Genomic DNA, 27,812 nt, shown 5'->3' with positions numbered 1-27,812 from the left:
CACGATCCAATGGTGGTTGTAGGTTTTTCGGGCTGTTTGGCCATGTTCTGGAGGTTTTTCTTCCCAACATTTTGCCCGTCTCTGTGGCCGGCATCTTCAGAGGACAGGAGTTAGAACTCTCTCTGTGTTCTGGTGTAGTGTGTGGGATAGTTGAGTAATCACCCAATCTCCTGAAAAGGACAAAAGCTGATCCCACAGCTATAAATATTTAACTATTCAAACAAACTGCACCAGAGCACAGACAGTGTTCTAACTCCTGTCCTCTGAAGATGCCGGCCACAGAGATGGGCAAAATGTTAGGAAGAAAATCCTCCAGAACACGGCCAAACAGCCCAAAAATCTTACAACAACTAAACAATAGATTCACAAAGCATTAAAATACATTTACATAAATAAACATTTAAAACGGCAGAATTCCAAACAAAGAGTCCTCTGGAGCAGCTCAACAACTTTCTCTGGGTTGGTTTACCTCTTGTGAATTTACAAGAAGGAACTGCGCATGCTTAGAAATCTTAAGCATTCCAAGGTTTAAAATATAAACCTTGCGATCCCCAGAGTCTAAGAGAAACAGTCCATGGTAGTGTAAGATACTCTGGATTTTGATAAATTACTCCTGCGTCAGGGAGAAATGTTCTGCCCTAGAAATGAACTTCAGAGGCTCTGCAAAGGCCGGCTGAGAGGGAAAGCGACTCTCTAAACTTCTAAGGGTTGACATACTTCTCCACCTAGGACTGAAAGTGGAGCCCATTTCTGCTGGCCATTGTCTCCGAAAAAGATCTACCGAATATATGCACCCCCCCTTTTTTTCTTTCTTTCTGTCTCTTTCAAGGTGGGAGCCGAAGCAAGGGGTGGAGGGAAGGCCTGGCCTGGCCTGAAGGGAGGATTTTTCCTCTTCTCTTCCCTCTTTTCTTCAAGAGCAGTAAAGCAGCGGTCTCCAACCGTGGGCCTCCAGATGTTCTTGGACTTCCACTCCCAGAAATCCTGGCCAGCAGAGGTGGTGGTGAAGGGTTCTGGGAGTTGTAGTCCAAGAACATCTGGAGGCCCAAGGTTGGAGACCACTGCAGTAAAGGACTCAGAAATGCAGAATTATGGTGAGACACTGTTCTTCAAAAGGCTCTTGGGATTCTTTAGGAAGAGAAGTGTATCCAACGAGAGAAAAGCAACTCCAGTTGTCTACCACGGGAGGTCATGGCAAGGATGTGGTTAAACTGCAATGAAAACTCTGCCCATAACTTGAGTTTGATCTCGGGCTCAGGTCGCTGGCTTGAGGTTGACTCAACCTTCCATCCTTCTGAGGTTGGTAACTTGAGTAGCCGGCTCGTTGGAGGGGGAACAATGTGCACCCTCCATAATTATGTTGCAAACCATCCAGAGAGTGGCTGTAGCACCATGGGGTGATATATAAAGCCACACACTTTGCTTTGCACTGCTCTCCAGCCCACCCACGCTCTGCTTTCCTGTCTCTTTCTCGGCGGGGCGGGGGGGGGGGCGTATTACAAACATCTGTAGTTTCCAGGCGATGCAGTCTAGACACCAAGAATATGAACCATGCCTATCTGAAAAATTGTGAACTTTTTGTTTTTTTTCCCATTGGACATGAAATTTGTTAAAAACTCAGAAATATCTATTTCTCACTTGGGAACACATGAAAGGCGGGAGATGATCAAGGGACGTCTTTGTGAGTTTGTCTGTGTCTTTCCCTTTAGTTTCTTTAGTGCTTTCAACTTGGTCAGAATCTCAGTGGAGAAAACCTTCCGTATCCAATATGGCTTTGAAAACTTCCAGGCGGCTGGCTCCTTAGATCTTGCCGTTCGTGAATGCCACTGTACGTTTGGCGCCGTTCAAATCAGCATTTTCAACGGGTGAGTTGAACGGTCTGTCTCAGTGAGTCCAGGGGGTCTTGCTGAGTTGCCTGCAGAAGAACCACAGAATTCCTCACAGCTGGAGAAAATTCTTGCACCATGTCCCTGGTCACTTCATCCCCTCTGCATGAAGGAGCCATTGGTCTGATCTGTGGTCCCCAACTGCCCTCCTGGTGAAACTAAGAACATACCTTTGAGCAGTCTTCCACAGCCTGGCGGCCTTCAGATGCACCAGAGAATAACCCCAGCATCTCCTGGCTGTGGATGTTGGGAGCTGTGCTGTTATACACCTAGACAGCACCCATATACAGTAGGAGCACCGTATCCATGGGGATTGGTTTCAAGCCCTCCGTGGATGCTGAAAACTGCAGATAATAGTGAACACAAAGGTAAATGGTAAAAGGAAAAAAGGCAGAAAAAAGGATTTTCATCATATACAGTGGTGCCTCGCTTAATGAGTGCCCCACATTACGACGAATCTGCTTTACGATGATCTTTCTGCTATCGCAATTGCGATTGCAAAACAATGGTCTAAATGGGGGAATTTCGCTTAGCGATGATCGGTTCCCTGCTTCGGGAACAGATTTTCGCTTTATGACAATCAAAAACAGCTGATCGTCAGGTTTTCAAAATGGCCGCCGGGTGCTTAAAATGGCTCCCCGCTGTGCCTAGGGACAGATTCCTCGCTATACAGGCAGCGAAAATGGCCACCGTATGGAGGATCTTCACTGGATGGTGAGTTTTTACCCCATTGGAACGCATTGAAGGGTTTTCAATGCGTTTCAATTGGGTTTTTAATTTTGCTTTATGATGTTTTCGCTTGACAGCGATTTTCCTCGAACGGATTATTGTCATTAAGCGAGGCACCACTGTACTGTATTACCAGGACTGGCCACTAGAGGAGACTCCCTCTAGTGGTTAGTTCTTTCTTTCTTTCTTATTTTGTTTCCTTCTCACTTTTCCTTCCTTCCTTCCTTTTTCTTTGAAGTGAATTAATGAGTTGATCAAAAGCTTCCAAACTCATAACCTTGGAAGTGGGAATGAATTCTGCACAGGAAGTGCCATAGCATTAAGCTTTGCCCCTGCAACAAAGCCCTATTCCAAATAATAGGAGACTCCCAGAGAGGTAGAAAAAGCACAGAAAACAAGGGGGGAAAGATGGATCTGAATGAATTCAGCCCTGCCTCATCTGCTCAGCAGACAAAACAAAGGAAGGACTGCTTTGTTCTGTTTCACGTGAATTACTTGCACGTTAATCAATATGCAGCGGTCCATGCAACCACAGCAAAGTGCATGAAGGCAAACAAGTACTCAAGAAGGCAGGTGATATTTGCCCAGGTTCTCCTGTGTATGTACACCTTGATTATGAAGACAGCCTTCTCATCGTCCCATGTGGGGGCGTCGGTGCACCTTGCAGGCCTCTGGAAAGCTGTCTGTATAAAAGGTGATTGTGCATTTCATTGAGTATCTTTCTGTCTTCCAGCCAGTTCAAGCTTCACTGTAGACTTTTTAACTTGCTCAAAGAACAGCTTGTGTAGCTCATGGGTGAAACAGTGGAAGGACTGTGTTGTGCTTCCTCTTTTACGCTGCAGGTTGCTGTCAGCATCAGTGCAAGCCACAATACGGGAATCTCTCATTTCAAGCATCCTCGCTCAGGTAAGCCCACAGCTGGAACCGCTGCTGTGTCAGTCGGCCATCTGCCTGTAAAGAGAAAAAAATGCCTTTGTGCCCAAAACCTTTGAATGGGGCAACGTGAGCAACTTCGGTTTGTTCTGAGATGGATAAAAATGAAACTGGCCCACCAGACACAGCATTTCTAAAACCAGCTTAGCCCTATTTGGCCCCAAGGGAGGGAAGACCATGACTGATAAACAAAGCATAGCTCTGGAGGAACTTCGCCTGATGCCCCCCCCCCGGCCCCTCCATGGACATTTATGAGGCCATTGAAGATCTGGCTTTCCACACTGACCCTGGCTGACCGCTGTTGGTCCTCCATTTTGTTGTTCTTTAGTTTTAGGGCCATCTGGTTATTTTGATTAGTTGCTATTTTGGTTTTAAATAGTTTTATCTATATATTTGTTTGTTTGTTATTATAAACTGCCCAGAGTCGTGCATTGGCACTAATGGAGAGAGGTATAAAATTTAAGTAATGAATGACTGACTGATTAAGAGGGGGCTGAAGGGAGGGAAAGGACTGCCCGACAGGCAGGTGAGATCACAAGGGTGTTGCCTCTGTCTTATCCTGATCTTATACCAACGGAGTGGAGGATGCCAGTGCATAGAATCATAGAAGAATAGAGCTGGAAGGGGCCTCTAAGGCCATTGAAGGCAAAAATCCAAATCAAAGCAGAAGTCCAGAACTGGACATAGTGCTGAATAGAAGGGGGGGGGGGACTAGCACCTCACGACAGCTGGAGGGTGCCTCTGGCTCACCCAATATCCTTTGCTGAAGAACAGGAGTCAGAAAAGAGAGACAGGCTTTACCTACTCTGTTTTCCGGCTTCCTGGGAACATCAGGCTCACCCTTTTAGGGAACTGGGGACTGGACCAGAAGACCTGTGGGATCCTCCAGCAAGTCTGTGGCTGTGCTCTTTGGGCGCCTATTGTTTTATTTTAAAATCCCACAATAGCATTTCAGGATTCATGAGGGCAATGGCTCTTTCTTGCATGCAGCTGTTCCTGGTGTGTGCCACTTGGGTTCCTCTTCCCCTCTGCCTGGAGCTAACTGATGCGGGAGGTCTGTGCTGTACATTTTTCACACCCTCTGCCACCATTTATTAATGGGAACAGTGCAGAGGTGGAAACAGGCCACTGTTTTTAGGCATGGGTGAAATCACTCTGTTTTGATTTGATTCCAGTGTGTTTGATGACTGGGATCCAACCAAAAGCAGCAGGCTGGCTATCCTTTTGCCTTACTGAAACTACCTGTGGACTTCCCTTTAGAGGGCAGGCTCTTTCTTTTTAATTGTCCCTATGCTTTGAAAGTTTTTTTCCAAACTACACAGCATGGTTGATTTGCTGTGTCATTGAGCAATGGGACAGTTCCTTCCAAAGGCAGGGAAGATTTAAAGGGAAAGCTTCCCATAAAGCTGCTTCACTATTTTAAGAAATGGAAAGTTTTCTCTTTAAATCCTCTTTAGAAGGGAGCACCTCACTGAGAAACAGGGAATTGGCAATGCTTTGATTGCAGTTTTTAAAAAAACCCAAAACTTTTCAAAAAATTGCTGAGAATAATATTGGCAACAATTAAATAAGAAATGCCCTGCCCTCCAAAGGATAGCCCAGAGGAAGTCTCTAATGAAGTGGTTTCTCCAAAGAAACAGCCTTAGGGATCTTGAGAAATCCTTCCCTTTCATAAGAAATAATACAGTGGTGCTTCACATAACGAGCGCCCCGTTTAATGACAAATCCGCGTAGCGATTCGTTTTTTGCGATGTTCCCTATGGGGAAAAATCGCTTTGTGATTTTTCCCCATAGGCCCCCGGCGGGCGCTTCAGAGCGGCCGTGGGGGAGGGCTCCCCCACTGTTGTTCGGAAGCACTTTGGCCGGCCGGCGCTTCGGAACGATGGCGGGGGAGCCCTCCCTCACGGCCGCTCCGAAGCGCCCGCCGGCTGGCTGTGTGAAAATGGGTGCTTTGGGAGGACCACGGGGGAGGGCTCCCCCGCGGTCCTCCCAAAGGCCCCATTTTCACACAGCTGATCGGTGGTTCCAAAATGGCTGCCGCAACCATTTTCGCGCGCTGCCCTTTCTTACCGAGGTGAGAAAAATGGCGGCGCTATGGAGGATCTTCGCATAACGGTGAGTTTTCGCCCAATAGGAACGCATTAAACAAAGTTTAATGTGTTTCTATGGGGTTTTCCCTCCCACATTGCGATGTTTCCGGATAGCAATGATTAATCTGGAACGGATTAACGTCGCTATGCGGGGCACCACTGTACTTCCTTTTAAACTGAAAAACCTTGGTCGGTGCTCAATGGAGTCGCTTGAGCTGCAGTGTGGTTTCTTGATCCAAAGCCACTTGATCCTTGCGCATGGATGAATGAATCGCACCATACACTTCTGCTTGACTTTAATCTGATCCTGCCTGCTTCACTTTGGCCATCTAGCCAAGACCTACATCTGGATCAGAAATGTCATAAACATAGCAAAGAAATGTTGCCTTTTTGGATGATGGTTCCAAAACTCTATGCATTCTGGGAATTGTAGTCCAAAAACCCCCAAAAGGAATACATCTGAATACTATCCAACAAACTGCACCAGAGCACAGATAGAGATCTGAGTGCTGTCCTCTGAAGATGCTGTCCACAGAGACTTGGTGAAATATTAGGAGGAAAAATCTTAAGAAAACCCACAACAACCATCAGATCCTGGCCGTGAAAGCCTTCGAGAATATATTGAATACATCTGAGTTCGGATTGTGATGACATGGCTGCAGTTCTGCTTGCTTTTAACCAAAGAGGGTGAAAAACCCAATATAACCCAACATGCTCTCTGTGTATGTATGTATGTGTGGTTTGTAGTCTTGCACAGTCTTTTCCTCATTTTTCACCCTGCAGATATGTCCCATCCTGCAAACTGTCTTTGGCATCGTGAGAGCCACCTTTTTGGCCACTCTCAATGGTGAGTTTCTTCCTTCTGCACTTTCTCGTTTGCAGACCTTGGAAGTAACTGATGATGAGAAGGCTCATTATCTTAACGCATCGCCTTTCCAGAAGTTGGAGGGGGCACATCTTTCCAAAAGATACCGTGACTTCCAAGCTGCTGCTGGACTTCCAATCCAGACTCGTGATTTTAGAGTAACAAGCAATGTAACTAGTGGTTAAAAGAGACTTTTAGTTGCAACAGTTAACACCTTGGTTATTTAGATGCAACAAATAACATTTAGCAACTGTCAAAATTTAGTTTTTAAGATAACTTTCAAGGCAGAACGATTTCAAGTTTGTGAAAGACCCAAACTTCAAGAAAGTGTAAATTAGTGGGTCCATGAGATGGGACCTTTTGCTGGCCAGCACCGCTATTGCGGAGTTTCCTCCCTCCCTCCCTCCCTGGAGGGAAGGGTCATGTTGGCCATGTCCCTTGTGAGTTTTAGACATGATGCAAACATTGTCCCTTACTCCCCAATCTTTGCTGTTTTAAATTGTTTTCATTTGTTTTAAAACTGAAGTGCTGTTTTTGCTGTTTTCATCTGTTAGGATTTTAGAGAGTTGGGAGTTTTTTCATCACTTGGATAATTTGATTTGGTGGAATTGTACATCACTTTGAAGGTCTCTGTCAGATCCTGCTTGGGTCGCGCTTTGTACATTTCATTTACAAGCCAACTCAAAGACAGACCTATAGTGTAAATCACAGAAGCTGATACTTTGTTTATAGCTGACAAAAGTATTCTAGGCTCATCATAGCTGACTTTATCCCAGGAAAGGGTTAATTCCAGAATAAACCCAGACAATCATTGATAAGCATTTCAAAATTCATCTGGGTATTTTAAGTACAGTGGTGCCTCACTTAGCGATGTTAATTCGTGCAGAAAAAATTGCTGCTAAGCGGTAACATCGCTGAGCGAAAACAAAAAGCCCATAGAAACACATTAAAATGCGATTAATGCGTTCCTATGGGCTTAAAACTCACCTTTAAGCGAAAATCCTCCATAGCGCCACCATTTTCGGTGCCTCTAAAGTGAGGAATCCATGCCAGAAAACAGCGGGCGGCCATTTTGTTTACCCGGCGGCCATTTTGAAACCACCGATCAGCTGGCCGAAAAGGGGGATTTGCGATGATCACTTCCCTGCGATCATCGCAAAGCGAAATTTCCCCATAGGAAACATCGCAAAGCGATCGCCTTTGCGATCGCAAAAACAGCATCACTAAGCGATTTCGTTGCTATACGGAGCGATCGCTATGCAAGGCACCACTGTAGAAATATTTTCTTTGCTGCAGTAAGCTCAGGCAACTCCAAAGCTTGCATTTTTTACAAATTTGATTTCTACATGGGTTCTAAGTTCCATAAGCATAGCATGAAATCCAATTGTATTAAAACATGTCACTTTTGAGAAGTCACTGGAGTGTCATTTCATCCTATAGAAATCATCCTTTCAGTTATGAGAAACTGTAGGCACATCACTTAAAATACTGTATATATGAAAATAGAACTTAAGTTGTAGGCAGGCACTTAAATCTAAAATATAGGAACATAATATCTTCTAAGAGTAAAGACACTTTAAATCTAAAATATAGGAACATAATATCTTCTAAGAGTAAAGACACTTTTGAGAGAAAACAGAACAATGAGAATGTTTCAAACATTCTAAAAATGTTACAGCTTATAACCTAATACAGTAATAAAGCACATTAAAAAAATCAGAAGACAGAAAACATATCTCTTAAAATATTGACATTTTAAACTGTAATAGTATATAAAGTTTAAAAAACATTACCTGGCTCTAAGCATGTTTAGACATACAGAAAAACATTTCTAAACAAAGCTTATCCATTTTAATTTTTTCAGTCTAAGTGAAATCCATTAATTACTCTCTGGAGCTGCTTAACTTTCTCTTTGGATAAGATGTTCTTTGCAGCTGCTTCTTCTTCTGATGGGAGTGTGAGAAACAATGACTGTTTATATTCTAATCTTTGTTTACCTGACTTGCTAGGAAGCAGCAGCCAACCCTGCCTGTAGGCACTGCTTGTTTACTTTCTCTGCCTGATAGCACCACTTCTGCCTATAAGGGGAAGAAAAACAATCTAACGTCACGTACCTCAGCTTTCAAGCAGCCAATTGCCTGTAGCTGCATCAATTACTCTTGAGATGTCAGTGTTTACTATTTTCATATCTCTTTTGTATAGAATGGGTAACAAAATGGAAAAGGAGATTGTGAAAGACATGTTATTATTTCAATGCCCCTGTTCGCTAGATTGGGTCATTGCTTTGAAAACACTTGTACTAAACAGCATTTTCATGCTGCAAGTTTAAAAGTACTATACTTTTCACGCAGTTTTTAGGGCATTTTCTATAACCCCTATAATTGTTTTAACACTCTTAAACAGAAAAAGCACCAAAACATGACATCTCTGTGGGAAGCAAAGCTGTTTATAGATGGCTACCATGCTGCTAAATTCCTCCAGGCAGTTTTCTTCATAATCTAGGATGTCTTTTTCACACCCAACCTACCAGCCCATTACGGGTACATGGCAGCCATAGTGGGGAACAGAAGAAACATCTCACGCCATGGCTCTTCCACAAACAATAAATCAAATAGATCCTGGACAAAGGGTTTAAGAAAGAAAGAAATCCAGGGCAGTCACCAGCCCAGGAAGCCCTGTAGAAATAGATGACCATACATTGAGGAGGGTCAAAAGCACATGTGATCTGTGGCCCAAGAAGATGGTGTTGAAACTGACCGGGTGGGTTAAGAAAGGATAGGGTGGGATTTTTCTTCATATGGTTGTCATTCCTTCTCTTTCCTTGTAGTGGTTCTTCCTTTGAGCGGACAAGGAAATCTCAATTACCAGCTGGCCAGCTTGCCCTCTATAACCAACCAGCAAGCTGGAATTGATATATTTGTAAGTAGAAGAAGACCAAACCCTCGTGTACTTCAGTGCTATGAGCTACTTTGGGTCCCTTGTTGGGAGGAATGCATCATCATCATCATCACCATCATCATCATCATCATCATGGTGGTGGTGATGATGATGATGATGATGATGATGATGTACTTCTCTAGATTTATCCAAAGCTTGGAAATGGACGATAGCTCTTAGCATTCCCCAGCCAACCTGGTAGTCCAACAAAGAATTTGCTCAACTCTGTTCGCCCTCACCTGTTCTATTCACACTAGCAGCGATGTAATGGAGCGAGGGCTCAGAGGGTCAAAGCCCCAGACCCTTCTGATCAGCAGTGATAAAGACATCTCCCCCATCCTCCCACCAGGTTGGCCTATTTCCTCTGAGCTCAGCTGAGGTCCTCGTAGCTGCTGGGACAGAAATGGATTTTCCCAGCAAGTCATGCATATCATGTGAGGGCCATTTGGTCAATTAAGAGCCATTAGCTTTGCAAAAGACCTGGTATTTTTGTTTTTTTTTTTAATGGGCCAATTGCTGGCATTTTGGGCTCTCCTTATTTGGGGGGGGGCTGTTCTATTGGAACCATCATGAATGAGCACAGGTCCTTCCCAGTTTACAGCTGTATTTCCAAAACCTTAGACGCGCCCGGGGTCTCTGGGTCTCTTGCTCCGTGAGGGTATAACTGTGTTGGTTTCCTCTTTCTTTTCAGTCTGATATCGAGGTGCCAGGAAAGGGCATTATCTCCATCCCAGAGACCGCTCTGCCTGTCACTGTGCCTTCCCTGCAGAACTACAAGCAATGCCAGTGCCTCCATCCGAAGTTCTTGGACATTGTCCTGTCGGTCTTAGTCAGCAGGCAGCCTCAGGAGCTCAGCTGCACTCCAGATGCGGTGAGTAGTACCAGCATTGCATAAGATGGGCAGGCGAGCCAGACAGCTGAGGGAAAGGGGTGGCCAGCTTTGGGGAGCGGGACGCGGCGGGACGGTGTGTTTTATACGGAAGGAAAGAGACATGCAGTTTTCCCAGGACTGCATTCCACCACATGGGTACTTTACTATAACACATTTTGTTTATTAGATTATTGATAGGCTGCCTTTTTTCTCCCATGAAGGGGACCTAAGGCAGATCACAGCATTAAAAGGAGTAAAAAAACCAAATAAACGATAAAATGGATTAAAAACAATTGAATAATTAAAAACAGCTAAAATGTTAAAAGCTGTCTTAAAATGACATTCAGGGTCTCAGTCATGATTGTTATGCACTTAAAAATATTCAGACTTTATATGAAAGAGATTGTCCAGGTCCATGGAGTTTAATGATTCTTTCTTTCTTTCTTTCTTTCTTTCTTTCTTTCTTTCTTTCTTTCTTTCTTTCTTTCTTTCTTTCTTTCTTTCTTTCTTTCTTTCTTTCTTTCTTTCTTTCTTTCTTTCTTTCTTTCTTTCTTTCTTTCTTTCTTTCTTTCTTTCTTTCTTTCTTTCTTTCTTTCGTTCTTTCTTTCGTTCTTCCTTCCTTCCTTCCTTCCTTCCTTCCTTCCTTCCCTTCGTTCTTTCTGTCCCCCTCCCTCCCTCCCTCCCTCCCTCGAAAACAGTACCTCGGGGCCAATGAACTGAGGAGTGCCATTTTGGCTCTGGTCCCATCCCAGGTGAGTGACTTGTAACAAACCTAGCTTGGCAGGCGTCCCGCTCCTTGCTGGCAGAACTACTGTATTGCAAAAGCCTCCTTCTGTGAGGCCTGGTTCAAACTGAGACTCAAGTGAGGCTACCTGCAAGCCAAGGTCAGGAGGAGAAGAGGAGGCTGCCAGACAGGCAAAGCCACTCCACTGCATGGCCAAAGAAAGCGATCCTTTGGTTGCATCCCAGTTTTCAGAGGTTTGCACTCCAACAGCGAAGGTGTTCCCCCCACCTCCGCCATCTCCTCCAGGCAGGTGGGGTGTGCTCTGAAATTCCTGTACTTGGGCACCCGGTGGGTTTCGAAAGCCCTCTGAGTAGGTGGAGATGCAACCAATGCGTTCTTCAGGTTGCACCTTATGACTATAAGCAGTCGGAAAACCATTCGCCTCAAGAGTAACAGTTCACCCGAATAGCATGAATGCTAGATTCAAATCATTATGGACCTTAAACTGACCTCAGTGAGGGGTGAGGGACCCGCTTACATGGCTGTGTGAATTGGACCAAACGAATATTTAGCCTTCTGAAAAATGGGATATTTTTTGTGCAGGGATGGGAGGCGGAAAGAAATTTAAAAAAAGGAATCAAGGAAGTGAGTTTGCCCTCCGAATGCTTGTTTCCAAGAAGCTTAGCCACAGGTCAAAGCAGTGGGCTGTGGAAGCATCTCAGCATCTTCTCTTGGGGGAGGCGCCCTGTGCTTTTCAGAGCTGGCAGAATTTGGGGACACAGTCCCTCCCGTGGTGATATGTCAGTCCCATAGAAGCACATTCCCTGTTGAATTTCTGCCTGTTGTGTGTGAACCCAGGAGCCTCCCATGACACTTTGCCCCAACTTTTCTAATGAGAACTGTGAGGAAAGGAAGGAAGCCGGGAGGTGGGTGGGTTGGCTTCCCGAAAAATTTACCCCCCCCCCATCTTAGCAGTCATTTTTAGATGGATGGTGGTGAGGGACCAGCAAGACCAGGGGCGAAACATTTGCCACCAAGGCGAGGTGTTGCTTTGGGAGGAACCCCCACCATCTCCTGTAGGAAAAAAATTATCCTTTGAACGTTCAGTACAGCCAAATCTTTGATTGCCATGGATATTTAAAGCTGAGAAATTGCAATGCTGAAAAATCCATAACCCCTCCGCTTTTTTCTTTTCTTTTCAGAATTCTGGAATCATTTCCGTGGTAGGTGACGTTAATTGGAGACCTCACTCCTGACTAATCTCCTGAAGGGACTGGGAGGGTTTTAGACATTTTGCAGCCCCCCCTTTCCCTGAAGCAGGAGCATTTCCTGATCACATCTCTCTCTCTCTTCCCCTCCCCGCCCCCCAGAGTGTCCTGTTCATCAGACTGACCCTCGATGTGGACCCAGTGTTTGCTATCAGAATTGATAGTGTCATCATCTCTGCCAGTGTCAGAATTGAGTTTTTCCTCAAGAATGAAGCTGGACCTGACTATTCGGTCCTCATCGTGAGAAGCGTAAGTACCAGTGAGGGAAATCTTCTCACGACTTCTGGGTTCTGCTGTATCGTTGGGATGGGGGAAGCCTTTCCGTCCTACCAAATTTTGCTCCCTAGTGACGGTTCTGGCTTTCTCGCATGTGTGTTTCCAGACCCTTACTTTGGCTGCCAGGATTTCTTTGACTGATAACAAATTGACGGTTGCAGTGTCCATCTCCGGGTAAGGGATCCACAGTTATCCTCTTTGGGGATCCGGTTTGGACGAGAGACTAGCCTAGAATCTGCCCTCAGATGCCTCCTTAGTGTGGGACTTCAATTCAGGACAAGGGAAGATGCATTTTGATGCCTGCTGCTTAGGGAACCTTACCAGGTGGGGCGGCTCACGGGCTCTGCATGCAAAGTTCTGCCTATGCACCTTGAGAGCAGTGCTGGAAGACCCGGTAAGAAACAGGGGAGAGAAGACGGCTGCTGTTTAGGAGGGATACCATTTTCTTTTGTCCCAGCAAGTTCAAAACACCCCACTGGTGGGGGCAACTATAGAAGCCAGGGCAAAATACAGGGGGTGTGTATTTTCTAAGCATATCTTGGAGAGAAAAGAGGGAGCCCCTCCCCCCTGCCAATCAGATGGCCAAGGAGATGATCTCCGAACCAATAGTTTACTCAACCAGTTTCTGAAACAGGGTCTCTCCATGAGATTAAACACAGAGATGCACATGCACATGGGCACACACTCACACACACACATGCACCCCCCCTTTCTTCTTGAGTGCATGTGCACATTCACACAATCCAAGTTGTGACTTAAGATGTAATTACATTATGAAAATGAATCTGTGGATGGAACAGGGTTTTTGTGAAGTTCCTTTAAAGTCATGTGCAAGTCGTGTCATGTTTGGGTTGGTGTGTGCGTCCTCTTGGGAAAACTTTTAATCTTTTTTAAAATTAAATTTTATATTGGTTTATATCTTTCAAACTGGGATAGCACTCATTCAGTATTACAGGTAGAAGAAAATATGACAGATCAGATTGCAAGGTTTCCCTGCAGCCCAATATCTGTGCACATATGTACGCTCTCTCTCTCTCTCTCTCTCTCTCTCTCTCTCTCTCTCTCTCTCTCACACACACACACACACACACACACACACACACACACACACACACACACACACACACACACACACACACACACACACACACACACACACACGTGGAGAGCGAGCTGCTTGAGAGAGGGAAGGCACACCAGTGAGCAGCAAAGAGAAATTGACTGGGGAAATGGTCAACCCTGGTGGCTTCTAGGTTTGCAAAGGAGGGAGAGCCCAACTTCTGTCTCTTTGCCGGCTTTCTTTTTGGATTTTTTAAAAAAACGAAGCTATACTCCCTGCTTGTCTTGTGGCACAAGCCCATCCTGTTCTGCTGCTTCCCTCCAGCTTTGACTGTAAGCAGGAGGAATGAAGGGTGGGAGGGGGAGCAGAGACAGAGAGAGTTGGGTGGAAGTGAAGGAGAAAGTTTTCCAACGAGGTTGTCCCTGGATGTCTCCTTTCTGGGTTTCAGCTGACACCTTGCATGGGCATGCAGGCAAAGACCGGGGTGCAAAAAAGCCAAGCTACACTCCTGCCATCCCAATCTGGCAGGTGGGCAAGCGAGAGAGGATGAGCCTTGGGGAGAGTGCAAGGAGGGAAAAGATTTCTCTCCACCTGAAGGGGAAAGTGATGGGGAAAACATATTCCTATGAGAGGTCAAGGGAGGCCAGTATTGAAGGAGAGGCCAGTCTGGAGAGGTGCAAGTGAGCGGCTAACTGATGGAGGGGGGACGGAGGGAGAGCTCCCAGAGAGCCGACTGACCTCAAGAGAAGTGCCAGGGCTTCAACTGCCCCCCTCTAGGTGTGGCCTGGCTACACCCCAGCTGAAGGGCACCAATGACTGGGCCTGCACACCTTTAACTGGCTTACTTTGGACCCTTCGATTCTGACAGTGTTGTCTGTTTCTGCCCCTTAGCAACCTGGTGGTGCTGCTATCTTCCGGCGTGGGCATCTCTAATGTAAGTTGACCTCTGCAGGGCCATCTTTTCGGGACTGTCAAAGATGCTTTTTTTTTTTTCCGGAATGACGCCCACTCCTCACTGGTGGAAACTGGGAAAGGGGCATAGCTTTGTGCCAGAGCAGATGCTCTGCTTTGCAGGCCAAAGGGCCCTGGATCAATACCCTGCATTTCCGGTTAGGGCTGGGAGAGGCCTTTCTCCATCTAAAACATGTAAGAACGTCCCCTGCCCTGTGCGGGTAGGAGTTGGCGGCTCAGACCCGACAAGGCAGGCTTCTTATGCCTGGATGGGCATCCTCAAGCTCTCTTTGCTCCCTCTGCAGGTCTCCAGTCTGGAATCCCATTGCGGCAACCTGCTGAGAGAAATCCTCTTGCCTGCTTTCAATGGTAAGACCCCCCTGGAAAGGACTCAAGAAGCTATGCTCAGAGGCAAAGCGTCTCCTGTCTTCACCCTTAAATGTTTGTGCACACCTGCGAGGGATGTGGTGGTGGTGTGGGTTAACCTGCAGATGCCTCTGTTCTGCAAGGTCGGAAGACTAGCTGTCGTAAGATCGAATCCACGCGACGGAGGGAGCTCCCATCGCTTGTCCCAGCTCCTGCCAACCGAGCCGTTTGAAAGCATGTAAAAATGCGATAAATAGGGACCAGCTCCGTGGGAAGGTCATGGTGTTCAGTGCCTAGTCACGCTGGCCACATGACCATGGAAACTGTATTTGGACAAAATGCTGCCTCTATGGCTTGGAGACGGGGATGAGCACCGCGCCCTAGAGTCAGACTCAACTGGACCAAATGTCAAGGGGAACCTTTACCTTTACTAATGCATTTGCACACTTATGTATTTTTACTCTCTCTGTGTGTGAGAAAGCAATTTGTTGTTGCTGTTATGGACTGCCACATTCCCCTCCTCTCGGTGAATTTCCATGGCCAAGTGTGGATTTGAACCCAGGTTTTTGAACCACTACACCGCATGGGCTGCCTTTGTTATTGAAGACCCACTTGCTGTATGAGATTCAAGGACAAATTCACCGCTGGCCCCCCACTTTAGTGAACTTCCCTGGCTGGACAAGCATTTGAACCCAGCTGTTTCTTCACTACGCCCCCCCCGAGTTCTCAGCCGAATGCTGTTTATGAGCGAACAAGGTGTTCCATATGGCCAGAAACTAAATCATGATCCAAAGCCATTGGCACCAGCCTTTGGCCAAAGCCGTAGATGTTCCCCCATGCCCTAAGTGACGTTATTTCTTCTTGCAGAGCCACTTGCTGTCGGAATCCCGCTGCCAACACCTTTCGGCAGAGTCTTGACTAGCGCGTCTGTCCTGCCTGCTGAGGTAAGGTTTCAGGAGTGTCAACGTGAGTCCCTTGGCATTGCTGCAACCGAATAATGCTAGGAGGTGGCTGGGGCAGAGACCCACCTTCTTGAGGAAATTCTTGCAGCTGCTGGAAAAGGCACCTTGCAGATGGCCGCTCTCTCTCCCACCCCATACCCTCCAGACATCTGGAAAATATCCAGGGCAGAATGGTGGGTCCCCCTCAGCTGGATTTCTCCATGTGCCATCTCCTTAGCTATCAATGCCAAGGAGAGAAGTTTAAACAAGAAATGTCATTCCTTAAATGGAATCTTAAGGAGACGTGTTCCAAATTAAATTAAGCGATTCAGCCTCCCTTGCTATAAGTCCAGTAATTTATTCCACTCTTCTGATTCAAGCTGGCATGTATGCCAAAACACTTCCTGCTTGGATTTACTTTGTGTTATTGAATTTTGTGCATTTGCTAGTTGCTATTTTGTTGCCTAGATTTTATCAGGAATTTGTAAGTTATGATTTTAGGTACTTTGACCTGTGTTTTTCACTGGGTGCATTTTATGGCGACTGCTGCCCACACTGAGCTTCTGTTAGGAAAGCTGAGATGGGGACATGGAATACATTAGCTAAATAAAGAAAGCATGTTGCAGCCAGGCCAGTCCTGACTTATGCTGACCCTTCTCAGTGTTGCCTGGGCAGAGAGAATACTCATGGGTTTCCCATTCCCATCTTACTGGGATGCCCTGGGAGTGTGCAGCTGGCCCAAGGCCACCCAGGCTGGCTCTTTTCTCTGGAGATGCACAGTGGGCAACTGAATTACATATAGGTTTACATCTGTGCCAATACAAAGGGGATTAATTTGTTGGTGGGCAATTTTAAGTTTTTCCTTCTTGCTAAGGAGTGGATGCGTTGAAACCACAGGCATAAAAGGAATTATCTAATTCTTTCCTGCATAGGATGGCCTTGCATTGTGTTCCTGAACCAGGGGATGAATACACGCAGAAGAATGTCTGTTTATTCAGGAATAAGACGAGTCTAGCAAAGAGAGAAGAAATCACTATAGTAGGTTTTGCTTAGTCTCTCTGGTTTGATTTCACCTGAATCCCTCTTGTGTAACTTGTTCAATAAATACTTTGTCTTCTGCTTGCCAGCTGTCGTTGAATCTCTTCATAATATTTTACAGGATTGAGTCAGGGGTAGAAAAGACCACTGAAATTCATGAGGTTACATGTGCTTATTTTCACTAGTTCTTGTCTTTAAGTAATACCCAATGGCTCCCAACAGCTGTCAGGATCTAGCTGGGCACACAAGTGCACACACTGGGCACCACAGTGTGGGCTTTATGCTGCCCTGCAGGAGAATGTGGTGTGACATAGTGTAGGGGGAGATATGGCGTTGGCTCCGTCTCTGCTCGTGTTAGAAGAACTAGGGACAGATGTTTAATGGCTGTTCCTTGTTCTGAGACGGAGACCAGCCCCCAGCATCGAGGTAGCCAGTCCAGCCAGCCTTCCACTCTACGCCTGGTGTTGTTGAACGCCAGGTCTGTATCCAATAAGGCCCAGGTAATTCAAGATCTCATCCTGGAGGAGGATACAGACCTGGCTTGCATAACCGAAACTTGGATTGGCGGAGAGGGGGGTCCCCCTCTAGCTCTCATCTGTCCGCCCGGTTATGCTGTCCAACACCAGGGTAGACTGGAGGGTCGGGGGGGGAGTAGCCATTGTCCATAAGTCCAGCTTGGAGGTCACTAGGCGCTCCTCGGTGATAAAGCCGGGTCTGGAGGCCCTCCACGTGTCTATCGGGGCCAGGGATGGTATTGGGATCTTGCTGGGCTACCGTGCTCCCCGCGACCCAGCCACCTCCCTACCGGAGCTGGTGGACTTCGTTTCCGCGGCACTGTTGGGTTCCCCGAACCTTTTGGTGCTGGGGGATTTCAACGTGCATGCGGGGGCGGAGACCTCTGGTCCAGCTCTTGAGTTCTTGGAGACCATGGCCTTCTTGAACATGTCCCAACATGTCAACGGCCCCACTCACGTGGGGGGGTCATACACTAGACCTGGTTTTTTCTACCAATGGGAGTGAGAGTGGTCCGATGGTGACTGACCTTGAGTCGGTACCCTTGTCATGGTCGGATCACCACCTAATAAAGTGTACCATTAAAATGGCTCTCCCCCCCCCCGCAGGGAGCAGGGATCTATTGTTATGGTCCGCCCTCGAAGGCTACTGGATCCTGTTGGATTCCAGGATGCCATGAGAGGTGTTACGGCTGACCTGGCTGGCGCTCCTGTCGAGGCTCTGGTAGATGGCTGGTTTGCCGCTGCGACTAGGGCTGCTGACATGATCACACCTAAACGCCCTCTCCGCCGCAGAGATCGCCCGGCTCCCTGGTTTAACCGGGACCTCCGGGCGAGGAAGCGGGTCAGGAGACGGCTAGAGCGCAGATGGAGAAGGGCCCCGACGGATTTTAATAAGATAGCTGTCAGGGTCACTACTAACCTTTATCTAGCTAAGGTAAAGGCTGCTACTAGATCATACCTCGCTAACCGGATAAGCGAGGCGTCCAACCAGCAGGCGGAGTTATTCCGTATAGTACGCGACCTCTCCAGAGTTGGTCCGGGCGATGGGCCTCCCCCTAGTCTCTCGCCGGACCAATTTGCAGCATTTTTTAAATCAAAAGTGGAGGCCATCCGCCGGGACCTCTCTCCTTTTTTGAGTACAGTGAGTCGAGCTGAGATGTCCAGCGCTCCGTCTTGCCCGGTGATCTTGGACACCTTTCAGCCTGTTACGCCTGACACTGTCTCCAGGGCGCTTGACCGCTGTCGTGCCACCACCTCCTCTTTGGACCCTTGCCCGGCCTGGCTAATCAAGGCAGCCAGGCCATTAACAACGGAATGGGCCACGGTTATTATAAATGGGTCTCTCCTTGAGGGCAGATTTCCATCTGCCCTGAAGGACACACTCATTAGGCCCATCAGGAAGAAACCTAGTTTGGCGGCGGACGAAATTGGCAATTACAGGCCCGTCGCCAATGTTTCCTTCCTCAGCAAGGTAGTCGAGAGGGTGGTGGCCGACCAGCTTCAGGCGCTCCTGGAAGAAACAGATGCCCTGGACCCATTCCAGTCGGGCTTCAGGCCCCGCTATGGCACAGAAACGGCTTTGGTCGCCCTGTATGATGACCTACTGAGGGAGGCCGATAGGGGCAAAGTGTCCCTGCTGGTCCTCCTCGACATCTCAGCGGCCTTTGATACCATTGACCACGGTATCCTCCTGGGGAGGCTCTCCGAGTTGGGAATAGGTGGCCTGGCATTGTCCTGGCTCCGCTCCTTCTTGGAGGACCGTCCCCAGAGAATTCAGCTTGGGGAGAGAGTCTCGGCCCCGTGGAGCCTCAATTGTGGGGTTCCACAGGGGTCGATTATCTCCCCAATGCTATTTAACATCTATATGAGGCCGCTGGGTGGGGTCATCAGGAGGTGTGGGGCTTCGTGTCACCAGTATGCGGACGACACGCAGCTCTTCATCTCCTTTTTGCCAACTGCAGGAGAAGCCGTCCTGTGCCTCCAGCGCTGCCTGGAGACTATACTGGAATGGATGCAGGAGAACGGACTTAGGCTGAACCCGGACAAGACGGAAGTACTGAGGGTGGGCCCCCCCACAGCCCGGGATTTGGGAAACTCCCTCTCTTTTGGGGGGGTGACCCTCCCCGCAAAGGATGGGGTACGCAGCTTGGGGATCCATCTGGACCCGGTGCTCTCCATGGAGTCACAGGTGGCGTCGGTGGTCCGCACCGCCTTTTTTCATCTTAGGCGGATAGCCCAGCTGCGGCCCTACCTGGAGGTGGGGGCGCTCACCACCTTAGTACACGCGCTCGTAATCTCGAGATTAGACCACTGTAATGCGCTCTACGTGGGGCTTCCTTTGAGGTTGCTGCGGAAATTACAGGTGGTGCAGAATGCAGCGGCCAGATTACTCAGTGGAGTGAAAAAATTCCAACATATTTCGCCCACTCTGGCCGCATTGCATTGGCTGCCCATCAAGTTCCGCATTGACTTCAAAGTGCTAATGCTTACGTATAAAGCCCTAAACGGTTTAGGGCCTCGATATCTGGCGGAACGCCTTCTCCCACCAAGTTCTACCCGGGTCACACGGGCGAGCCAGGAGGTGAGGTTGAGGAGCCTAACGCCGAGGGAGGCCCGGAAAGAGAAAACAAGAAATAGGGCCTTCTCGGCGGTCGCTCCTCTCCTGTGGAATAATTTACCTCCTGGTATTCGCGGAGCTCCCTCGCTGGGCACTTTTAAGAATCTACTAAAGACCTGGATGTTTCGGCAGGCCTTCTCACCAGATTACTTCTGATTTTTTTATTTTTTATTGTTTTTTACTTTTATCTGTTTTGTAATCTGTTGTTCTATTTTTATTGTATTCTTCCCTGTTGTAAGCCGCCTAGAGTAGTCCTTTGCGACTAGATAGGCGGGATATAAATAAAATAAATAAATAAATAAATAAATAAATAAATAAATAAACAGGGAGACAGAGAGCACTCAAGGAAAGCTGCAGAGTCGTTCCTGGAAGGCTGAAGCCAAACCCTATTGATAAAACCAATGGCTTAGCAGGCTTTGCATCCGGTGGTATACAGAGAGAGAAGTACAGCTAGCAGTGTCTCAAATATTCGTAGGCATCCTTCCATCTTGAAAGATGATAGTCACGCACTCTGGATAGAGGTCTTGGAACAGCGTCTAGTGTGGCTGAGAAGGCCAATTCGAGAGTAACACAATCCCTTCCACATTGAAGACAAATACAATCTGTCCCCCGTCCAGCTCCCTGGTTTTGGTGGCTTCAGGACTGCCTCTTTGCCTCGGCCTGCTGGACAAGGGTCTCTTCAAATTGGGAGAGGCTGTGATGCACCGCCCGCCTCCAGGCTGAACGCTCGGATGTCAACGTTTCCCATCTCTTGCAGTCCATTCCTAAGGCCTTGTAGAGATCCTTGTATGGCAGCTGGGGTCTCCCTCTGGGGCGCTTTCTCAAAGCATCTATATCAAAGGTGGACCCTCTCTTTGGCTGCCACCCTGACCCTCCCAGGTTAAAATGAAGGACAACTGGTGGAAATATTGTAATGGGGGAGTCATGTGCTCCCTGTAACCAGACCAGGTCAGAATCTGGCTGCTGTGTTTTGGACCTGCTAAAGCATCCTGACCCTTTCCATAGGCAGCCCCACATAGAGAGCATTACAGTCATCCAGCCAGGGTGCAACTAAGGCATGTGTCACCGTGGCCAGATGGGACCTCTCGAGAAACGGGCACAGCTGGTGAGCTAGTTTCAATTGTGCACGTGTGCACCCGGCAACTCTTGAAACCTGGGCATCCAGGCTCAGAGATGAATCCAGAAGCACCCTCAAGTGGTGCCCCTGGGTTTTCATAGGGATGTTTGCTTTTTTACCTGATTCTGACCTTCTGCTTGACCAAGCTCTCTGCTTATTCTGGACACACAGCAATACCAGTTATCTTGATCCCCCTGGTGGAATTCTCAACTCACATTTATGTGGGTCTTCTTGTCCTTGATCTTTCCAACAGTTCTGTTTAAAACATATTTCTACCCCTCCTGTCCAGCCATAACAAGCTGCCACCACCATACTCTGGAGATCAACAAGAGATGGCCATGATTGCTACGTTATACACATGTTTGAAGTCTAAAATGTGGTGAGCCAAAGGCTTTTTATATAGAACTTTTTATATAGAAAGGTTTCTGTCTCCCCTAGGATTTTTTATATATAATATATCAATTATATATCAGAATCAGTTAATACCAGGAAGTAGTGGGTTTCTATTTTGCGATAAACAATGAATGAATGAATCAGGAACTTCAAAATAATGGAATGGATTTTTGCAAAACTGAAATGCCTACATTGCTAAATAAATTTTTTTTGGGGGGGTGTAGCACTTAATTGCTAAACCAGATAGGCGGGATATAAATAAATAAATAAATAAATAAATAAATAAATAAATAAATAAATAAATAAATAAATAAATAAATAAATAAATAAAAATAGAAACCCACTACTTCCTGGTACATTAACTGACTCTGAGGGTGGGAGGCCCGATCCATGGCCGAGTAGGCTCAAAATCTGCAAGCAGTCTGGGCCTCATTGAGCCTCTTAGTAGCCGTGCTCAAGAGTAAGTCCTAAGGCATCAACTCTCAGGTATAGCACAAATCTAGGCATGTCTACGGAGGAGTTATCCCTGTGCAACAAACGTGGGATAAGCAAAGGAGAGGTAGGGACGTCTACTCAGATGAAATGCCCCGGTTTGCAATGACATCTGTAGAGCAGGTTATTTAAAATTTAAAGGCCTTTAAACATTCTGTTATCTCTGACAAGTGATCGGAGATAACAGCAATGTTTGGCAAAGAAGGCTGTCTCTGTTCATCTCCCAGCACAGAAATCTGAGCTTCTTGTCTCTGATTCATATGGGGCTAGAGCGAAACCAGACAGGGCTAGTTCCAAAAGCTTGAGGACCAGGTGGGGACACCCCCCCCCGCAATTCCAAGGTTCTTATCCATGAGCCAGGTGTCTGTCTGTCTGGAGACATCATTTTGCATCTGGAACCATTGAGGGGCCCTGGAAGTTCTCGGAAAGGATTTTTGGCTCTGTGAGGCAGGAGGTCAGCCCAGCTCAGTGCAAAAAAAGACAGAAAACGAATGGGCAGGAAAAAATATGGGAAAGGCAGAGGAAAATACACAGCATGCCTTCGGGTGTGCTCCTACTGAACATTTGAATCTATTTCTGTTCAGACTTTTTAAACATTGGGCTCAAGCCATGTGGTACAGTGGAACCTCTACTTACGAACTTAATCCGTCCCAGAAAATGTTCGTTAGTTGAAACGTTCGTAAGTAGAAGCAAAATTTCCCATCGGAATGCATTGAAAACCATTTAATGCTTTCTGGTTGTTTTTCGTACTTATCTAGAGGCGGCCATTCTTAAGTCGAAGCATTAGTTCCCATAGGAACTAATGCAAAGCCAGTTAATCCGTCCTCTACCGCTAGGGTGACAATTTTTCTTCTTTTGACTTAAGATGAATTTAAGTTAAAAAAAAGGGCAGGAAAGGAGAGTGGGGGGTGGGGTGGGTGGGTGGCGGAAGGGAACACCTTCTAAACAGAACACCTTTTAAAAAGCCATAGAATCCAGCAAGCATCATTCCAGCACAGAATTCCTCATCACAAAAAGAGAGACTAAACTGCATTTTACAGCCTGCCTGCCTCAACAACCAGCAACCATTATTACAGCAAATAGATCTCCAAAGAAAAAAAAAACTTTGGAGTCACATTTTAAACCCACACATTTAAAACTACAGAAAGGTCACAGTACACAAACCCAAGATAGGCGGGGTAAAAATACAACCAACCAACCAACCAACCAACCAACCAACCAACCAACCAACCAACCAACCAACCAACCAACCAACCAAACAACCAAACAAACAAACAAACAAACAAACAAACAAACAAACAAACAAACAAACAAATATCTTGAAGCTCCGTTCGCAAGTAGAAGCAAAATTTTGTGAACAGAGATGTTTGTAAGTTGGATTGTTCATAGCTAGGGACATGGCCACAGAATGAAAAAATAAAGTTTACATTTTTAAATTAAAGTCTAATTTTCAAATTTAATTTTAATTTAATATTGCAGTCTACTTTTCACATTTTAAATCCACACTGCAAGACCCATCAGGGCACAGAAACATAACCCCCCAACTATCCCTACCCCCCTAAGCTGGAAAAAAAACCCCTGTAAAGTACAGTAAATACAGTGTACTCACCTAGAACAGGCAGCCTCTCTGTTTACAAAAAAAGAAAGTAAAAAAATCCAAAAATACAAAATCCAAAAATAAAAAATAAAGTCTGTATAGCACAGTACCAGGCAGTACCAGGTGGTCTGAAGACTCTCTCCCTCTCCACTCTCTAACCACTTGGACCAGTGATGTTGCAGACAAACAGCCTCTTCGCTGGCCCATGGTTAACAGAAAGTTCAAATTTTGTGCTTTCCCTGCCTCCCCCGTATTTTTTCATTCATTCTGTCAGCGGTCTGGGAAACTCTCTCTCATTTGGGGGAGTGACTCTTACCCAAAGAGTGGGGTTTGCAGCTTGGGGATCCATCTGGACCTAGCGCTCACCATGGAAACTCAGGTGGCATCGGTGGTCTGTACCACCTTTTCCCACCTTTGGCGGATAGCCCAGCTGCGTCCCTATCTTGATGTTGGGGTGCTCACTGCCTTGGTCCATGCGCTCGTAATCTCGAGATTAGATCACTGTAATGCGCTCTACGTGGGGCTGCCTTTGAGGCTGATGCGGAAACTTCAAGTGGTGCAGAATGCGGCGGCCAGACTCCTTACCAACATATTTCTCCTATTCTGGCCAAGCTGCATTGGCTGCCCATTCAGTTCCACCTTGACTTCAAAGTCTTAATGCTTACTTATAAGGCCTTACATGGTTTAGGACCTCGATATTTGGCGGAATGCCTACTCCCACCAAGGTCCACCCGGATCACCCGATCAAGTCAGGAGGTGAGACTGAGGAGCTTGACGTCGAGGGAGGCCCGGAAGGAGAAGACACGAACCAGGACTTCTCGGTGATAGCGCCTCGCCTCTGGAATAACCTTCCTCCAGAGATCTGTGCGGCCCCTTCGCTGGGCACCTTTAAAAACCAATTAAAAACTTGGATGTTTACACAGACCTTCCTTCCAGTGAACACTTGATGTCTTTCTTCTTTTTCTTTTTCTTTTTCTTTTTCTTTTCTTTTCTCCATCTTGAAGTGTCTATTGATGTTATATATTATATATTTTATATTTTATATATTTTAAATATTTTGTTATGTATGTTATGCAGCTGGAAGCCGCCTAGAGTGGTCATCTGACCAGATAGGCGGGGTAAAAATACAACAAACAAACAAACAAACAAACAAATAAATAAATATCTTGAAGCTCCGTTCGCAAGTAGAAGCAAAATTTTGTGAACAGAGATGTTTGTAAGTTGGATTGTTCATAGGTAGGGACGTTCGTAAGTAGAGGTTCCACTGTATTTAGAGCACTGTCCTGATTCACATTCAATGAATTGAAATCAAGGTATTTTCTTTCCATTTGAAGGTCTCAGGGCTAAACTAAGCAAAGGGGAAGTGACCTTATAGGGTCACAGAAGGCGAGTCCTTGTGTAATTGTTGCAAAAAATAAAAGCACCTGTGTGTTGGCATGAGAGAGTGAGACAGTTTGGGTGAATTTCCTGCACTCTCCCTTCAATAAATGCTATACAGTGGTGCCTCGCTTAACGGGTGCTCCGTTTAGCGATGAAACCATATAGCGACGAACTTTTTGCGATCGCAAAAGTGATCGCTTTGCGATGTTTCCTATGGGTTTTTTTTGCTTTGTGATGATCGGTTCCCTGTTTCGCTTACCAATCATCGCAAAGCGATGATTTTTTAACAGCTGATTGGCGGTTCAAAAATGGCCGCCAGGTAAAAGAAATGGCTGCCCACTGTGTTTTTGCGCAGATTCCTCGCTTTAGAGGCAGCGAAAATGGCCGCCGTATGGAGGATCTTCGCTTTAAGGTCAGTTTTTAGCCCATACGAACGCATTAAACAGGTTTTAATGCATTTCTATGGGCTTTTTAAAATCGCTTAGCAGCGATTTTTGCTGCATGGATTAATGTCACTAAGCGAGGCACCACTGTATATACCTCACACTTTGTACACCTTACTCTTTGTTTCCCTCCTACAGTATCTGTTTAATTTCCTAATACCATTTAATCTGAGTGACACCACATGGATTAATGCTTGGTTACCAAAAGTGTTGAGTAAAGAAAACCTGGACACCCAAGCAAGGAGTCGTGGGCTGAGCGAGTGAGCCTGAGCCCCAGTGGGGAGCAGAACAGCACTCTGGTCTTAATGCACCTGCAGTGCCCTTCCTGCAATATAAAACCCGTTTCTTTATTCCACCAGCTGAGAAGGCCACGTCTCTCGGTGCCATCCGGTGCCTCCTTGCTCCCTGCATGGCGCCATGACCTTCATCGGAGAGAAAAGAAGCAGAAGCTGCAAAGGTGCAGAATCAGGACCCTAGGGAGGTTCTGCGTGAGGGCAAGCGACAGGGGCAAGCTTAGAGCTGGGCAGCAAGGCATGCTTGGGTTGCACGATGATTGCGTTTTACAACCCATTGGTCAACGTTTCTCTTTCTCTGGTCAATTTCAATAGGAATTATTCCCCCCACCCACCCACTTTTTGAAGTTCATAGAACCATAGAATAGTGAAGTCAGAAGGGGGCCTCTAAGGCCACCGAGTCCAACCCCCTGCTCAGTGCAAGTATACAAATCAAAGGAGATCTGCCAGGTTGTTGTTTAAGTTCCTCTTGAATTCCTCCAGGGTTGGAGCGCTCACCAACTCTCGAGGTCATGAGTTCCACGGTCTTACTGCTCTAACAGTTAGGAAGTTTTTCCTGATATTCAACCGAAATGTGGTTTCTTGTAGCTTCAGACTATTATTACATGTCCCCCACTCTCAGATGATTGAGAACAGATGCTGTATGACTGCCTATGAAATATTTGAAATGTGCTATCACATCTCGAAGAGGCCTAAACAGTGCTGAATTGAACCTCTTGGGATTTGGAGACTATATTTCTGTTAACGCAGCCTAGAACAGCATTTGTCATAATCACACTGTTGGCTCATATTCAGCTCGTGATCTTGTGGAATGGCCCCCAACCCCCCTACAGGTGAGAATGGTCTCTCCACCTCCCCAGGAATCAGGATGAGATTCCCAGCCTGCAGTTCACCAGTGGATCGATGTAGCCATGATGGAGATGGGACTTAAGGAGGGATGTGAGAGAGGAGGGATATACTGCTGCTGGGCAGACACAGTTGGTTGGTAGTCACTTGAGGCTCAGGAGTTGCAGCCGTGGCCAGAGCATTCAGTGGCCAGCTGGGAGACTCTCCACCACCAGGATCTGGATTTGGATCGTTAGGGCAGAGTTCTTTGTGCCACCTAAGGAGGGTGCTTGGGTTTGTCAAGACAAGGCTCAAGGGTGAGAGGCTAAGAGGCTGGAGGATCAGGAAAGGAAGCAGCAGGTGCAAGGGGCCACTTGGGAAAGACCTCCCAGCCAGCCCAGTCACTGTCGGTTGGAGAGTTCTCCATGCATCCTTCCTCCTACAATACCTCTCCACTCTGGGGAGACCTGCCAGATCTAGACAGATTTTGGCTGTGCTTCCAGAGAGGAGAACTGCATGTATCGAGCAGTTGCTGCCCGTGTGAACTGCAGGGGTCTCACCAGGGAGGGAGCCCATGCTATGCCACGTTGCAGCTCTCCTAAAACAATCTCTCTGCTAGCTCATGACGTTCACGGAGGTTGTGAACCTGTCCAGTTTTTTCCTCATTCTTTGAAGGGTCCGAGTTGTTTGTCTCTGAGTTGAGATCACAGAGCAGGAAAAGGTGGAGGCTCTGAAGAACCACCAACTCGTGTGTGAACGCTTGTCTCCAGGGTTGCCAGCTGCATTCCTGTTGTAGTTGAAGGCACACCCTCCTAAGCAGGACGTGGCGGCTCCCGGGGTGGGGGCAGCATCTGCCCATTCTTCCTCCTTCCCATAGAGACACAGAGCTAACTTCAAAAGCCTTTCCTTTGACCAATCCTAATTGGCATTGTGCAACCGGTATCCTATCTGAATGCTATCAATGATCTGTAAGGTTATAATAAAGGGAGCTCTCGGGGCGAGACCGAGGCTCTCCGCTGGCGGATATCTTCGTGTGTCGACTCTTCGTCAACTTCTCTCCAAAGTAAAGTACTTTCTGTGTTCGGTGATCCCCCAGCTGTTAGCCTTTCTTTAGTTTGCTGATCGCTACAAACTCACAACATAGAGCAATTGTCACAGGTAACTTTTCTACTTGCTACCTCTGGGAAGGTCCGATTTCTGGGAAATGA

General features: G+C 46.8%; 1 protein-coding gene, 1 long non-coding RNA gene and 1 other non-coding gene across 3 annotated transcripts in view; 2 read left to right on the top strand and 1 right to left on the bottom strand.

Moving 5' to 3' along the window:
* The window catches only part of LOC144588812 (uncharacterized), an 856,730-nt gene that overhangs the window by 791,030 nt on the left and 37,888 nt on the right, over positions 1-27,812 (bottom strand). The window lies entirely within an intron of this gene.
* Positions 11,010-12,750, top strand: LOC140706436 (uncharacterized). The gene is made up of 4 exons (XR_013544434.1): positions 11,010-11,060; positions 12,235-12,255; positions 12,403-12,549; positions 12,683-12,750. It is a non-coding gene; the product is annotated as an uncharacterized LOC140706436 (transcript).
* Positions 14,483-17,012, top strand: LOC144588747 (uncharacterized). Its single transcript, XR_013544433.1, has 4 exons — positions 14,483-14,570; positions 14,893-14,956; positions 15,821-15,897; positions 16,827-17,012. It is a non-coding gene; the product is annotated as an uncharacterized LOC144588747 (long non-coding RNA).

The sequence above is a fragment of the Pogona vitticeps genome, chromosome 4 (genome assembly GCF_051106095.1).
Source record: "Pogona vitticeps strain Pit_001003342236 chromosome 4, PviZW2.1, whole genome shotgun sequence".
NCBI lineage: Eukaryota > Metazoa > Chordata > Lepidosauria > Squamata > Agamidae > Pogona > Pogona vitticeps.
This window is presented reverse-complemented; position numbering and strand designations above follow the sequence as displayed.